Below are 17,036 nucleotides of genomic sequence, written 5' to 3'. Positions count from 1 at the left end.
CATATCCATCTGGCCCTGAAAATATCTAACACAAACCCTATGAGAAGTCATATTTCTGAATGAAAATTAGAATACCCTTCAAGGACAAGAAGTTAAAGATAGGAGGAACCAGTCAACTCTGGAATATAAGACAAAATGATAGATTTAAATCTTCTGTTTCTTAAGTAGCAAAATTTGACAATTTGGGGCTGAAGTTCCTTAGTTTTCTTTCTGTACACCATGGACTGAAACCAGAGAGGATGGAACAAAATATTTTTGGTGGAACCTAGAGTCCACGGCTTGTTAAATTAGTATAAGGGTACCACAAATTGAGGCCCAACTTAAAACTATTCACATTGTCAGGGACCCCTAAGCCTGACCTGAACTCCATACGTGAAAACATACTGCAGATTCCTATTTTGAAAAAAGTTGAGAGGAAAAGAATGTGATCGGTAACTGACTATGTAACAGCAATGTTAACATTCTTTTTAGAAATCCCTGAATATCTAGTGCAGAGTGCAATGTCTGATACAGAATATGCTCTCAATAAATTGTGGTCAAATTTAAGTACATTAAATCTCCAAGAGAATACCTTAAACTAAAAGGAAAAAGTAGAATCTGTATTACCCTGAACACAGACATAAGTATGGAAGAATAAAATCCTTCACAATTTTGGTAAAATCCCAATTGTTCGCTTTAGTAAAGTGATCAACATGAAAAAAACATTGTTGGGTGAGAGATATTCAAGAGAAGAGAATTGAAAGTTTATTTTAACCTGGCGACAGGGCAAGATTCCGTCTCAAAAAAAAAAAAAAAGAAAAGAAAAGAAAAAATTCCTCAGTTTTCATTATTTTTTGAGACAGAATCTCACTCTGTACCCAGGCTGGAGTGCAGTGGTACCATCTCAGCTCACCGCAACCTCCACCTCCCGGGTTCAAGCGATTCTCCTGCCTCAGCCTCCCGAGTAGCATGCACCACCACGCCCAGCTGATGTTTGTATTTTTAGTGGAGAAGGGGTTTCACCATGTTGGCCAGGATGGTCTCGATCTCCTGACCTCGTGATCTGCCCGCCTCAGCCCCCCAAAATGCTGGGATTACAAGTGTGAGCCACCGTGGCCAAACTTCATTCTTATTTCTCTCTTATTATTCCAAATTTTATCTGTGCTTTCATTTATAATTGATTATATCACATGATTCTGCACCACCTCCCACCACATTTATCAAGTTTCTGTAAATAGTAATCTATTAATAAAGTTGTTACATGGTATCATTAACCCTTAAACTGGTATAGTAAAAAATATATCAAGTCCTTGTCTGGATTCCTAGCACAGAGCTTCAAAAACCCTCAGAATTTCCTGATTGTTAAAAGTGCCTTTGTTATGCTGATGGGGCGACTCACTGTCAGCCCCAGGATGGGAAGTGGTCACCAGAAAGTCCAACTTTGTGATTAAATAATTGGAACTTCCGGTCAGAAAGTGATCACCAATCAAGTGGCCAGAATGTAGTGAAGAATGAAAGTCACTGCTGTAAAGGAACACATTCTAGTGTAAAAGAAACATGTAAGCATTGTAATTATATACACAAGATCACAGAATCACATTTATAAAATAACCAACTGAATGGGAGTGGAGGAGGGAAAGAAGGGGAGAATGTGAGGTAGGGAATATATGAAATGAGTATTGATGATAAGAAAACATGAATAGTTAGGCAGTACAGGAGAAAGGAAGAGGTGCTTGTAGGAGAGAAGTATAAGATGAAAATACAGGGCCAGAAAATGAAACTAAAGAGTGTATAATGGGGATTAATTCATATTCCTCTAATGTGTCTGATAAAATAGCAAAAAAAAGAAAAAATAAAATAAAAGAGTCTTTAAAATCTGTACCTTAAAGAATGATCACTTTTTAGTTCTTGGATTACTTTTACTGTGCTAAAATGAATTAGCTGGTTCAACTAAGTATTTGAAATAAAGCTAGAATTTTACATGCTTCTAGTGAATTCCATTTGATAGCAATGCTTAATAATTGATAACCAAATATTAAAATAACCCCATTAAAAACAGGCATTCACCTACACTACTGCTGAGAATGAAAACATTTCTAATTATTTTGGAGAGGAATTTAGCAACATCTAACAAAACGTTATATGCACTTATCCTTTGACCCAACAATTCCATTTCAAGGAATTTACTCTGAAGAAATACCTCTAGCAACCCAAGAAATATGTATGAACAAGATTATTCATTGAAAGATTGTTTTTAAGTGCAAGACTCTGGAAACAGTCTTAATGTCCATACATAAGAGAGTGACTGGGTAAAATATGGTACATTCACACAATGGGGAAAATCCAACTAAAAAAATGAGGATGATTGTGGCTGGATGTCTGTAATACCAGCACTTTGGGAGGTCAAGGCAGAAGGATTGCAGGAGGATTGCTTGAGCCTAGGAGTTCAAGACCAGCCTGGGCAACACAGTGAGACCCTGTCTCAGTTTTTTTTTTTTTTTTTAAATGAAATAGGCCAGGTGCTGTGGCTCACGCCTGTAATCCCAGCACTTTCGGAGGCCAAGGCGGGAGGATCACGAGGACAGGAGATCAAGACCAACCTGGCTAACATGGTGAAACCCCGTCTTTACTAAAAATACAAAAAATTAACCGTGGGTGGTGGCAGGCACCTGTAGTCCCAGCTACTTGGGAGGCTGAGGCAGGAGAATCCCTTGAACCCGGGAGGTGGAAGTTGCTGTGAGCCGAGATCTCACCACTGCACTCCAGCCTGGGTGACAGACCGAGACTCCGTCTCATTAAAAAAATAAATAAATAAATAAAATTAAATTAAAAATGAGGAAGATCTCTATGAGCTTTTATGGAATGATTTCTAAGATACACTTGATTGAAAAAAAGCTAAGTTCAAAGAGGATCTATCTATAGTGTGCTACCTTTCATGTAACAAAGAAGATACAATAAAATATGCATTTAGCTGCTAATTTGTGCTAAAAGAAATTTAGAAATGTGAGCCAGAAACTAATGAGATTATTTATAGAGGGTAGGTAGGAAGAAACAGGGTAGGAATAGAGACAGAATGGGGAATGAGGAAGATGAGGGATAAGGGAGGAGCGACACTACTGAGTAAACCTTTTCATATAGTTCTGATGTTAAGAACCATATAAATGTTTCACATATTTAAAAAAAATTAAAATACTTGAAGGGGAAAGGAACTAACTTTAACTAAAAGCCTGTGTTTTGACAATATACACAAAAGGCTAAAGACAAAAAAAATTGTACACAGATATTGAGCTCTTAGTAAATTTGTTTTTCACAGCATATTAGTTATTATTGTGTAACAAATTGCTCCAAAACTTAGTGACTTAAAATAACAAACACTTATTATCTCCATAGTTTCCGGGAAAAGGAATCCAGGCATGGCTTAGCTGAGTGCCTCTGACTCAAGATTTCACAAGACTGCAATTGAGATGTAGACCAGGGCTGCAGTCATCTCGTGTTTGAGGGAGCATTTGCTTCCAAGGTCACCATGTGACCTCCTGGGCTCAAGCGATCCTCTTACCTCAGCCTCCCAAGTAGCTGGGACTACAGGTGCATGCCACTATGCCCAGCTAATTTTTATATTTTTAGTACAGATAGGGTTATACCATGTTGCCCAGGCTGGTCTTGAACTCCTAAGCCCAAGCGATCTGTCCTCCTTGGCTCCCCAGAGTGCTGGGATTACAGGCGTAAGCCACTATGCCTGGCCAGAAATAGTAACTTTGAAGTGAATAAACTGGGCCAACATTTTCCTAACCATGTGATCAAAGTTAGTATTACCAGTAATGAAACACACTAAAATCTTAGTATAATGCATGAAAAAAGACACAATAGCATTTCTGTGTTGTGTTGTTTTTTTTGGGGGGGGGGGGTGTGGGGGTTCTCGTTCTGTAACCCAGGCTGCAGTCCAGGGTGGCAATCATGGCTCAATGCAGCGTCAAACTCCTGGGCTCAAGCAATCCTCCTGCCTCAGCCTCCCAAGTAGTTGGGACTACAGGAATGTGCCATCATGCCTGGTGAATTTTACTTTTTGTAGAGACAGCATCTTGCTATGTTGCCCAGGCTGTTTCTATGGTATTCCTATAAAAAATGTATTAATCATGAGGAAACTCCACACTGAAGGGCATTCTACAAAAAACCAGTCAGGACTCTTCAAAATTGTCATGGTCATAAAGACAAAGACTGAAGAACCATTCTAGATTAAAGAGACGAAGGAAATGTGGTAACTAAATGCAATGTGAGCATCCTGGACTGGATCTGGATCAGTCAAAAAGGATATTAGGATTTTTCCAAATGTAAACATTCTATATAGCCATATTAAAATTACCAAAACTAAAAAAATTAATGTTAAGCTCGGTGCGGTGACTCATGCCTGTAATCCCAGCACTTTGCAAGGCCAAGGCAGGCCAATCACCTGAGGTCAGGAGTTCGAGACCAGCATGGCCAACATGGCGAAACCCCGTATCTACTAGTAATACAAAAATTAGCCAGGCATGGTGGCAGGAACTTGTAACCCCAGCTACTCAGGAGGCTGAGGCAGGAGAATTGCTTGAACCCGGAAGGTGGAGGTTGCAGTGAGCCAAGATGATGCCACTGCACTCCAGTCTGGGCAACAGAGCAAGACTCCATATCAAAATAAATAAATAAATAATAAAATAAAAATTAATGTTGATAAAATACCATTGACTAATCAATGGCACCTATTTAAATTTTGCTAATTATTTCCCTCATGTCAGAATTTTGGCTTCTTGACTCCTATTTTCTCTGTGAAAAACTCAAGAGCTAGGATAAAAGACAGGTTTTCTAAATTTAGGTCTAGCACTTTTTCTACTGTGATATAAATTTACCGTTTTTATTTATAAGGGTGTCAATGTCATTAAATGATTTTTAATAAACAATAATTTTTGGCTGGGTGAGGTGTCTCACTCCTGTAACCCCAGCACATGGGAGGCCGAGGCAGGTGGATCACTTGAGGCCTGGAGTTCAAGATCAGCCTGGCCAACATGGCAAAACCCCATCTCTACTAAAAATACAAACATTAGCTGAGTGTGATGGCGCATTCCTGTAATCCCAGCTATGTGGAAAGCTGAGACTTCAGAATCGCTTGAACCTGGGAGGTGGAGTTTGCAGTGAGCCGAGATTGCATCACTGCACTCCAGCCTGGGTAACAGAGTGAGACCTTGTCTCAAAGAAAAAAAAAAATTAAAGGCATTAAATAAGAACATTAAATATATATTTAATATTTTTCATTATTTTCATATTATGGCATACTATACAAATAATACCAAAATAATCACTTACAAATTTATAGTACAGTAACTGAAACAAATAAAGATTAATAGAAATAGTGAATAAAATAGAAAGGCATTACTGCATAAAATATGATTATCTCCATAGTAATTCAAACTATTTCAAATTACACAGTGTTTTTCTTTACTTGAGTGTATTTATTTTCTCCTTGCAATTAAAAACATTTAAATGCTCTTCTTAATTTTCTAATAAATTTTTTTTAATTTTTAAAAATCAACACATAATAATTAGATGGCTTTTTACCAGTGATGGATGTTAGATTGGGGATGATTTAAAAGCATTTCATCTTCAGAGAGGCAATGTAGTTGGCGTAAAGAGGGAGACGAAGGAGTAAGAAAGAAAGGAGAGAGCTATTAGAAAGGAAGAGAGATGCAGAGCATATAGTTAAATAGCCTTTGCATTTTCTGAATCTTTCCCATAGCACATCTTTACAACATGCCACTGACATCAGAAGTCTCCCTTGTGCTACAGTCAATCTCACTTTTTTCAGATGAGTAAATATATTAGAAAAACCCTAGGGAGAAAGTTAAATCTAGGAGCTGAGCAGCAATTTTACGAAGTTACAGTTCTATGTTAACTGAAATTTCATTATCCTTCTCAGAAAATACAACTATGTCAGAATTTCTTCCAAAAAGCACCATAAGTTTTTGTTTTTTTTTCTGAAGGGGTTATGTATATCCTCCGATAAAGTTTCTTTCCCAATTCCTTGATGATTTTATAACAACCTTACATTTTGTCTACATAGCCCCTCATCGCTTATAGCAGAAAAAGGGGAATAAAGAGATCTATATGCACAGTCTCAGAAAGGGGACTTCCACCTCTCTTAGGAAGAAACAGGGCACTTCTGTATACTTTAAAGGGCAGAGTTACCATTTTTAGATACAGCCCCATTGCCCTCCATTCATGGGGGAAATATTCTGATATGAAGAAAGAAAAGATCATCTCTTTTGTCAGAATACGGATCTAGGTAACAGTCTTGAATTCCTGGAAATACTTGGAAATCACATCCTTTAAAGAATTAGACTTGGCTAGGCTTGGTCGCTCATGCCTGTAATCCCAGAACCTTAGGGAGGCCAAGGCGGGAAGACTGCTTGAGGCCAGGAGTTTGAGAACAGCCTGGACAACACAGTGAGACCCTGTCTCTAACTGATAATAAATAAATAAATAAAAGAACTAGACTTGACAAAATTTTTTAAAAATTCAAACAAGAATTCTCTGTGTATAGGGACTTGACAGAAAGTTTCTTTTTTCCTCCCAAACATGTGCTCCAGTGCACAGAAAAATAGTTCTAAAAATTAAAATAATACCTTTACAAAGAAAAAAAGGCTCTTAACCAAAAGAAGAATATCTGAAAGAAGTTGTATGCATGTATAGCACTATTTGGTGTACATAATTACACATAGATTCACACAGATTTTTTATCTTAAAAGAGCAAATGACTTCTATTTTACAGAAGTATAGAAACTGAAAAATAAGATAACCTGTATCAAAGTTATTTACAATTTAAAGAATTGATGGTTTCAAATTATTAATTAACTATTAGAAACATTAAAAAGGGTTTAAAAGTGTAAACAAAATATCAATAAAGTCTCTTCCCATCCCCATGGCAGTAAAATATATAACAGAAGAAAAAGCCAATGTATCCCATCTGGTTTAGTAAAAAGATAATGATAGTTTACTTATAAAGAGATACAAGCATCATTCAGGCTTAGAGGACATGGATAACAAACCTAAAGACATTTTTATATTTTCTTTCAAAATGTCCTGATCTATCTAGCAGTCTTTCTGTTTTTGGCATATCCTGTCCAAACATGAGTGAAGCTACTCAACAACAAAAAACAACCACAACAAACTGCAGAATTTTGCTCAATGTTTTGTAATTCGTTTGTCGATAAACGAGATTTTTTAAAAGTTAAATCAATACTCTACGTAAAGAAAGTAATTTCCATTTTCTTGGTGTATATTAGAGATTTTTAATATATTGAATCCTCTGTGAGGTTAACAGACAAAATGGCTTTCCTATAAGAAAATTTGCAAAGCAGGAACACTGCCAGCAAAAGGACTGATGAAGCAGAGCAATACATTATCTGTTTTGTTTTTTTTTTTGTGAGACGGAGTCTCGCTCTGTTGCCAGGCTGGAGGGCAGTGGTGTGATCTTGGCTAGCTGCAACCTCCGCCTCCAGGGTTCTCAGGATTCTCCTGCCTCAGCCTCCTGAGCAGCTGGGACTATAGGCGTGTGCCACCACACCCAGCTAATTTTTGTGTTTACTAGAGATGGGGTTTCACCATGTTGGCCAGGCTGTTCTGGAACTCCTGACCTCAGGTGATCTGCCCACCTTGGTCTCCCAAAGTGCTGGGATTACAGGCATGAGCCACTGCACCTGGCCTATATTATCTTTATAAATTGAAGTCATTTGTGAAATTCAAAATACTAGATATGAGGGGGAGCTTTATCTAAAGCATACCATTCTTATCCCTATGAAAAAATTTAACTGAATTCTTCTGCCCCATTTCAAACTGTTATTTTATTATTGAAACTATCTTAAAGTGCATGGTATGGGTGATTTGACTTTTCACTGTGGAGTTAAGTGGTAACTCTTGACAAAGCAGTTATTATCATGAGATAATTGACTGTATTTGAGAGTTAAGCATCCTGAGGCAAAGTTAAGTGTACTTAATCCTGGCAGGTTAATTATCTAGTGATTATGGAGCCTTGAAAGGCATTACTCCTAAGAACCATTTGCAAAATGACATAATTAAAAAAAAACTTCTTAATTTAATAAAAATGAAAAACAAGAATAATCAAGTTCTTTAGTCATCTACTGCTAGATAATGACTACAAAGCAGCTTGCATTAAGGGGCATCAATGGATTATAATTACCTTTGTGTAGAATGTCCTTTATTAAGCTGCTTTCGTGTGAATGTAGCTAACAAATGGTTGTTGCTGAAGGGAAAATTTCAAACTTTGAAGATGTCAGAAAGAAATTAAAACTACAATGTAATATTTAAAGAGTTTTTAAACTACAGTAATTTTGGAACTACTTTAACAAGGATAACCAATCAATTCAGATGTGTAATTTAAAAGTACAAAATGCAATGTAACAGGTTACCAAAGATTTTAAATTAAAGAAACAGAAATTTGTCACTATGTATTTCTGAACCTTGGCTGAAAGTAAACCACACAAATCAAAACCAAAGTGAGATGCCACCTTGTGCCCAGCAGGATGGCTATTATTTTTTAAATGCAAAATAAGTGTTGGTGAGGAGGTGGAGAAATTGGAACCCTTGTGTATTGATGGTAGGAATGTAAAATGGTGTACCTGTTGTGGATCCAACAGTTCCACATCTAGGTATATATCCAAAAGAGTTAAAAGCAGGAACTCAAACAGATACTTGTTCATTAACATTCACAGTAGCATTGTTCATAATAATCAAAGGTGGAAACAAACTAAATGTCTATCAACAAAATGAAGCAAAAAACAAAATTTCACACATACAATGAAGTATTATTCAGCCTTAAAAAAGATGAAATTCTGATAACATGCTATAACATGGATGAAGTTTAAAAAGATTATGCTAAGTGAAATTAAGCCAGACAACTTTTGTATGATCCTACTTGTATGAGGTACCTAAAATAGGCAAATTCATAGATAGACAGTAAAACAGTTACCAAGGGTGAGGAGGAAGGAGGAAACAGGAAATAGCGAGTTATTGTTTAATGGGTACAGAGCTTCTGCTTGGGTTGATTAAAAAAAAAAAAGTTCTGGAGAGGAATAGTGGTGATGGCTGTACAACATTGCAAATGTACTTAATGCCACTGATTTGTACACTTAAAAATAGTTAAAATGGTCTAAATTTTATATTGTGTATTTTTTTACCAGAATTAAAAAAAGAAAGTAAATTGTATCATTTAGTAATTATAATTTGGTTATATCACAAGAACATAGCAATGGTATTACTGTGGATACTTCACTTTTTGTCCCAGCACGTGTCTAACCAAATATTTTCAGATATTTTTTGGAGAGAAATATCATTTCCCCTAGGTTCACTAAACAAAAAAGGAATACTGGGGTCACAAATGGGGAGAATTCAGCTTCAAAGGCACTACAGTTAAGGCTACACTCATAATAAAAAATCAGAACTACCTAAAAGAAATGTCAGGCATTATTTTAGATTTCAAAAGAGGAACTTTATTAATTTATAATAAAATCTAACAGTATTAATCTTAGAATGTGGAAAAAAATGAATCATCAGTTTTATAACATGTTTAAGCTATAAGAAAAAATTTAAAAGATTATCTAGTATTTCTATGCAAATCCCCTCAATTTACAGATGAGGAAAAGGAATAGTAGTTGATAAATAAATCAGAGTGATGATTAAATTAAGGGAACAAAAAATAGCTTTCGTAATCTAAACATTTTATTTTAATATATAAAGATACATCATTTGCTAATATTTAAAATAGGGTCAGCTGGGTGCGGGGCTCACACCTGTAATCTCAGCACTTTGGGAGGCAGAGGTGGGCAGTTCAAAATCACTTGAGGCCAGGAGTTCAAAATCAGCCTGGCCAACATGGCAAAACCCCATCTCTACTAAAAATACAAAAATTAGACAGGCATGGTTGTGCACGCCTGTAGTCTCAGCTACTCGGGAAGCTGAGACACGAGAATTGCTTGAACCTGGGAAGTGGAGGTTGCAGTGAGCTGTGATGGTGCCACTGCACTCCAGCCTAGGCAATAAGAGCAAGACTCTGTCTCAAAAAAAAAAAAAAAAAAAAAGGGTCAAAACCTTTGAGCATGCCTACAGACTGACATTCTAGAGTTTTTCTTGTAGAACCACATCTAGAATTCATAGTTTATGAATTCTCATTTTACTTTCTTAAAAATTTTATTTTTAGACAGGGTCTTACTCTGTTACCCAGACCGGAGTGCAGTTGCATGATCGTAGCTCACTGCAGCCTCAACCTCCCAGGTGCAAGCGATCCTCCCACCTTAGCCTCCTGAATAGCTGGGAATACAAGTGTGTGCCACCATGCCTGGCTAATTTTAAAAAAATAATTGGAGAGATGGGGTCCAACTATGTTGCCCAGGCTGGTTTCCAACACCTCTGCTCAAGCAATCCTCCCACTTCAACCTCCCAAAGTGCTAGGATTACAGGTGTGCGCTATGGTGCCTGGCCTAGTTTCAACTTCTTTAAAGCAGAGAGAAAACATAAAAACACCTATGAAGCACTCCTGAATACAGACGTTTACAGCTTTTTACTGCCTTTAATCTTTTATACTTTTCATGCCCACATCCAATTCAATAGCAACATTAAAAATAACTCATATGTATTTAGTTTTGGAACCAACCTTAACTCATTAAACTAATTCTCATTCTACTTGCATTCATATTTCATCAGAATATATAATGTTAAATAATTAAATAATGAACACAAATTTCACCAAGTTTAGGAAAAACATAATTAACTTTTGTAAGCAAATAACTTTGTTGGAACAGAAGTAAGGTGGTATAGCAGAGAGCAGCCCAATAGCTGTGAGTTTTCCCTCATGCACTTGGTACTATATTCATTATGTTTTAACAGGAATGAATGAAGAGTGTGAGTTATCAAAGCAAGTTAAAGTGAAGTGAAACTTAATAGATAACATGATCAATACTCCTAAAACTACTACCAACATTACCTAACAAAAATTGAGAATATACTCCATGAGCCAAGCTGAAACTTTACATGCATTAGAAAAACACATGGAATTGCCTTGTAGATTAAATGACGGTTTTTGTGAATACCCTTTTTAACTTTAAAGCATTATTCGATGGTAGGTTATGATAATTTTTAGTTGTCATGATTAGAACCCAGGACTATCAAAACACTCTTCCTCTGGCTTGACATTGCTACTTAAATATAAGGGGATCTTCCATGGAAATAACAGAAGTTTCATATATGGTGATCAAAAAATAACAAATTGGCACTTCTTCATTTTAGCAGTGTATTTTTGGAACTTAATGGCTTTAGAATAATGTTTCCTACTTTTAAACATATAAATGGAATCAAAGTATATATTCATTTTAATAGCTTTACTGAGGTATAACTGACATACAATTATCTGCACAAATTAAAAGTGTTTAATTAGATAAAACTTGACGTATGTGTAAAGTACTGCAACCACAACCTCAATGGGAACACATCTATTACTCCTAAAAGTTTCCTCATGCCCGTTTGTGATCACTGCCTCATAGCATAACCCTGTCCCCAGACAACAATGGATCTGCCATCACTATAAATTTGTTAGCATTTTCTAGAATATAAATAGAATCATATAGAATGTACTTTACAGTATCTTACACTCAGCATAGGTATTCTAAAATTCTTCTATGCTGTTGGTTCATTTCTTATCAATAGTACAATTCTTTTATAGTTGAGTAGTATTCTATTCTATGGAAATATCACAATTTGTTTATCCAGTTACTAGTTGTGGATGTTTGGTTTGTTTTCCAGACTTTGGCCATTACAAATAAAGCTGCTATAAACACCTGTGTATGTCTTTACATGGACAGATGCTTTCATCTGTCCTGGGTGAATATCTAGGAGTGGGATAGCTAGGTCATTTGGAGGATGTATATTTAACTTTGTAAGAAACAAGAACACCATTCTCCAAAGTAGTTGTACCATTTTACATTCTAGCTGCTCCATATCTTACCAATATTTGGTATGGTCACACTTTCAGACATTCTAATAGCTGTGCAGTTGTTTGTTACGTGGGTTGAAGTTTGCGTTTTTAGATATGGATATTTAATTGCTCCAGAACGACTTGTCAAAAAGACTGTTTTCTTCCTCCATGAAAAAGCCTCTGAAACATTGTTGAAAAATAAATTTAGGTCTATTTCTGGACTTTCCCTTCTGTTCCATTGACTATTTGTCTATCATTACACCAATGCCACATTGTCTGGATTACTGTAGCTTTGTAATAAGTCTTCAAATCATGTAAAGGTCTTCTGATTTGGTTTTTAAAATCCACGTTGGTTTGGCTACTCTAGTCCAGTGCTTTTCCATATAAATATTAGAATCAACTTGACTTTAAAAAAAACTTCTGAAATTCTGACTTAATTACACTAAACTATAGATTATTTTGAGTAGAATTTATATTTAACAATAGAGTCTTCTAATCTATGAACATGATATATCTCCCATTTGGGTCTTCTTAAATTTTTTCAACAATGTTTTATAGTGTTCAGTGTATACATCTTTGGTCTGGTTTATCCCAAAGTAAATACTTTGTTATACTTTTTGATGGTATTGGAAATCGTATTTTTAAATTTCTGGTTGTATCTTGCTAATATAGAAAAATACATTTGAGATTTAAATTTTTTATTCTGTATGCTACAATCTTGCTACGTCACTTAAGTTCTAATAGCTTTTTTTTTTTTTTTTTTGAGACAGAGTCTTGCTCTGTCGCCCAGACTGGAGTGCAGTGGCATGATCTCGGCTCATCGCAACCTCCGCCTCCTGGGTTCTCCTGCCTCAGGTCAGCCTCCCGGGTTCTCCTGCCTCAGCCTCCCAAGTAGCTGGGATTACAGGCATGTGCCACCATGCCCAGCTAATTTTTGTATTTTTAGTAGAGACGCGGTTTTGCCATGTTGGCCACACTGGTCTAGAACTCTTGACCTCAAATGATCCACCAGCCACAGCCTCCCAAAGTGCTGGGATTACAGGCGTGATGCACTATGCCCAGCCAGTTCTAATAGCTTTTTGAAGATGACATCAGATTTTGTATGAAGATGATCGTGCTTTTGATAATAGAGACAGTTTTACTTCCTTCTTTCTAAATCTGGATTTTTTCATGCTTCTACTCCTACTATTCCAAGGGTTTTTTTTTTTTTTTTTTTGACACAGTTTCACCCTGTTGCCCAGGCTGGCGTGTGGTGGCATGATCTTGGCTCACTGCAACCTCTGCCTCCCCGGTTCAAGCGATTCTCCTGCCTCAGCCTCCCAAGTAGCTGGAATTACAGGTGCCCACCACCATGCCCTGCTATTTTGTGTATTATTAGTAGAGATGAGGTTTTGCAATGTTGGCCAGGCTGGTCTCAAACTCCTGACCCTCACCAATCCCTACTGGGATTGCAGGCATGAGCCACCATGCCCAGCCTCCGAGGGCTTTTAACAGAAATAGATGTCTGGATTTTTCAAAAGCTTTTAGGATAATCATGTGATTTTTCTTTTTAGTCTTAATATATTTAATTACATTGATGGATTTCAAAATGCTAAACCAATTCTGCACTCCTAGTCATGATGAATTACTCTTTTAATATATTGTTCGGTTTGATGTGCTAAAATTATTTGAAGAATTTTTACATCTGTGTTTATGAGGGATATTGGTCTGTAGTTTTCTTGCAATACTTTGTTTTTGGTATGAAGGTAATGCTGACCTCATGAAATAAGATAGGTATATTTCTCCCTCTTCAATTTTCTGGGACAGTTTGTATACAATTGGTACTACATCTTTCTGAAATCTGTGTTAAAATTCAACACTGCCAAGTGCAGTGGCTCATGCTTGTAATCCCAGCACTTTGGGAGGCTGAGATAGAAGGACTCGCTTCAGTGCAGGAGGTTGAAACCAGCCTGGGCAACAAAACGAGACCTCCTCTCTACAAAAATTAAAAATTAGCCAGCCGTGGTGGTTTGCACCTGTCGTCCTAGCTGCTCGGGAGGTTGAGGTAGGAGGATCACTTGAACCCAGGAGTTTGAGCTTGCAGTGAGACATGATTGTGCCATTGTATTATAGCCTGGGTGAGAGAGTGAGACCTTGTCTCAAAACAAACAAACAAACAAACAGAAAAGAATTAAACACTGAAGCAATTCAGCCTTTGAAGTTTCTTTGTAGCAAGGGTTTTAACTACAAATTCAATTTCTTTAATAATCTAAACAGACTTTTTCTATTTCTTCTTGAGTATGATTTAGTACTTTGTGTCTTTTAACAAATTTGTCCATTTCATAAAGGTTGTCAAATATATTGTAATAATATTGACAGGAGGGACCAGAACATCTAGTCTAGAGCTGATTTTAACCTGCTAATGAGACAAAATTCCTTTTAATACTCTACTTGAAGCCTCGTGAATTATGAGGTTATCCACTCTGACTAGTAGGATAGGAATGGTTATAGGTCCTCATGTGTGCACTGAGGATTGTCTTCTACAATCTTTTTAGGTGGTTCTTTTCCTGGTCTTCCTTAATTTCTTCACAAAAATGCACTGATTCATACTCAGCTGAAGACTTGGTGGGATTCTGCAAATGTCCTGTGTTCTCTCTCTATTCAGCTATTTCTTCTCTGGTACTTTTAACTTACAAACACTAGCTGTCTTAGACTCCTTGAACTTCTGGCTCCAACTCCTCATTAAAAGAGACTGCAAGGGTCTACTTGAGATACCCTTCTTTTTTCTTTTTGAGACAGAGTCTCAATCACCCTGGCTGGAGTGCAGTGGTGCAATTTTGGCTCACTGCAACCTCTGCTTCCCAGGTTCAAGTAATTCTCATGCCTCAGCCACCCGAGTAGCTGGGATTACAGGCACACAACCACCCTGCCAGGCTTTTTTGTATTTTTAGTAGAGACGGGGTTTCACCATGTTGGCCAGGCTGGTCTTGAACTCCTGACCTCAAAGGATCCGCTCGCTTCAGCCTCCCAAAGTGCTGGTATTACAGGCGTGAGCCACTGTGCTTGGCCTTAGTTACCTTTCTTCTGTTGCCTGGAAATTATCTGCAAGGAGTTAGCTGGGGTAATCATCAGGTTTATCTTATTTATTTCTTGTCTCACAGGGATCATTGATCATTGCCTGTGAATAAATAATCTTTGTGGACAAGGTTTTTTTTTTTTTTTTAAATATTGAGGCTATCAGAAGTTTTAATTCATCATTACTACTGTACAATCCTCTGACAAGAGGAAGGTGACATGTAGAAAATAAGGGCCAAGTGTGTTTGGTTTTAGCTGAGTTTTGACATTTTTAAAATTTATACTAAACACAGTATACTTTATTTTTTTGAGGGGGGAAATATTAAAGAATCCTATGTATATTCTCTGAGAACTATATTTTATCCTTCATCACATTTTAGAAGTAAAATGTCTCTTTTTTCCTGGAAAACTGAAGATAACATTATCACTATAGTATTCAAGGAGAAAAACAATGGATGATGAGATTAAAGGGATAAAGCATTTTACTCTACTTGCTTTTTATAATCAAATACGATATAATTTTTATTATCCCTATTAAATTTCATCACTCAACTGATATTTAGAGTCTACTAACATTTAAAAAAATCTGATTTTGACCTTCAACTTACCTAGTATGTATTAAGGTGTTGTATTATTTGCATTTGAATTATATGCAAATATAGCTTTATCTAAATCACTGTTTACTTAAGCAAAGGCAGGGTAAACACTGAGGCGTACCCCTAGAAATCAATTTATTTATCAACAGACCTTTTGAGACTGCTTCAATAAAATCCCAAATACCTCTAATTGTCTTATAGCCAATCTTTATTATTCTATAGTCCACGTAATGACAGACATTCTCAAATATACTATGTATCCACTGCTTATTGGTCTGCCATAAGAGGTACTTAGGTACTATATAAATACCTCTTGAAGCGAATTCAAATGAACAATAATCATACCAAAAGAGAAAAGATTTTCTTGCCCCATGACTTACAGCCACGTAGCAGCTTACAGTTTTACCACTTCCTCTTCTAGGTGGGGAAAAATAATTCCTTTAATAATCTATGCTAAGCTGTGATCCAACTTTTAAGTTTACTGATTTGTAGAATAAATCTTCTTTAAAAAATTGTGGTAAACTATACATATGATAAAATTTTCCATTTTAAGTATGCAATTCATTGGCACTAAATACATTCACAGTGTGGCGCAACTATCACCACTATCCATTTCCAGAACTTTTTCATCATCCCAAACAGAAGCTCTGTACTTATTACACAATAATGCCTCATTCCTCCCCACCCCACTCCCAGGTAATCACTATCCTACTATGTGTCTCCATGAATTTGCCTATTCTAGATACTTCTTGTAAGTGGAATTCTTCTTAGAAAATCCAATAATTGTCTGATGTGTCTGGCTTATTTTACTTAACACAGTATTTTCAAAATTCATTCATGTTGTAGCATGTATCAAAATTTTATTTAAGGCTAAATAATACTCCATTGTATATATACATGAAATTTTGTTTATTCATCTGTTGATGAATATTTGATTTGCTTCTATCTTAGCTATTGTGAATAATGCTGCTATGGACATTGGTGTACAATTATCTGAGTCCCTGCTTTCAGTTATTTTGGGTAATATACCTAGAAGTAGAACTGCTAGATCATATGGTAATAATTCTATGTTTAACATCTTGAGGAACCACCAAATTGTCTTCTACATTCCCATTTTACATTCCCACCAGCAATACACAAGTGTTTCCAATTTCTCCACATCTTCACCAATACTTGTTAATTTCCATTTTTTAAAACAATTGTCATTCTGATGGGTGTGAAGTGGTATCTAATTTTGGTTTTGATTTGCACTTCTTGACTGGTTATGTTGAGCATCTTTTCATGTGTTTACTGGCCATCTGTATATCTTCTTCGAATAAATGTTTATTAAATTCCTTTGATCATTATTGAATTATGTTGTTAGTTTGCTTATTGTTGAGTTGTTACTGTGTTAAATA

General features: G+C 36.3%; 1 protein-coding gene across 11 annotated transcripts in view; it reads right to left on the bottom strand.

Annotated features, from left to right (window-relative positions):
- The window catches only part of ADK (adenosine kinase), a 558,353-nt gene that overhangs the window by 164,221 nt on the left and 377,096 nt on the right, over positions 1 to 17,036 (bottom strand). The gene's annotated exons all lie outside the window — the stretch shown is intronic.

The sequence above is a fragment of the Pan troglodytes genome, chromosome 8, assembly GCF_028858775.2.
Source record: "Pan troglodytes isolate AG18354 chromosome 8, NHGRI_mPanTro3-v2.0_pri, whole genome shotgun sequence".
Lineage (NCBI taxonomy): Eukaryota > Metazoa > Chordata > Mammalia > Primates > Hominidae > Pan > Pan troglodytes.
This window is presented reverse-complemented; position numbering and strand designations above follow the sequence as displayed.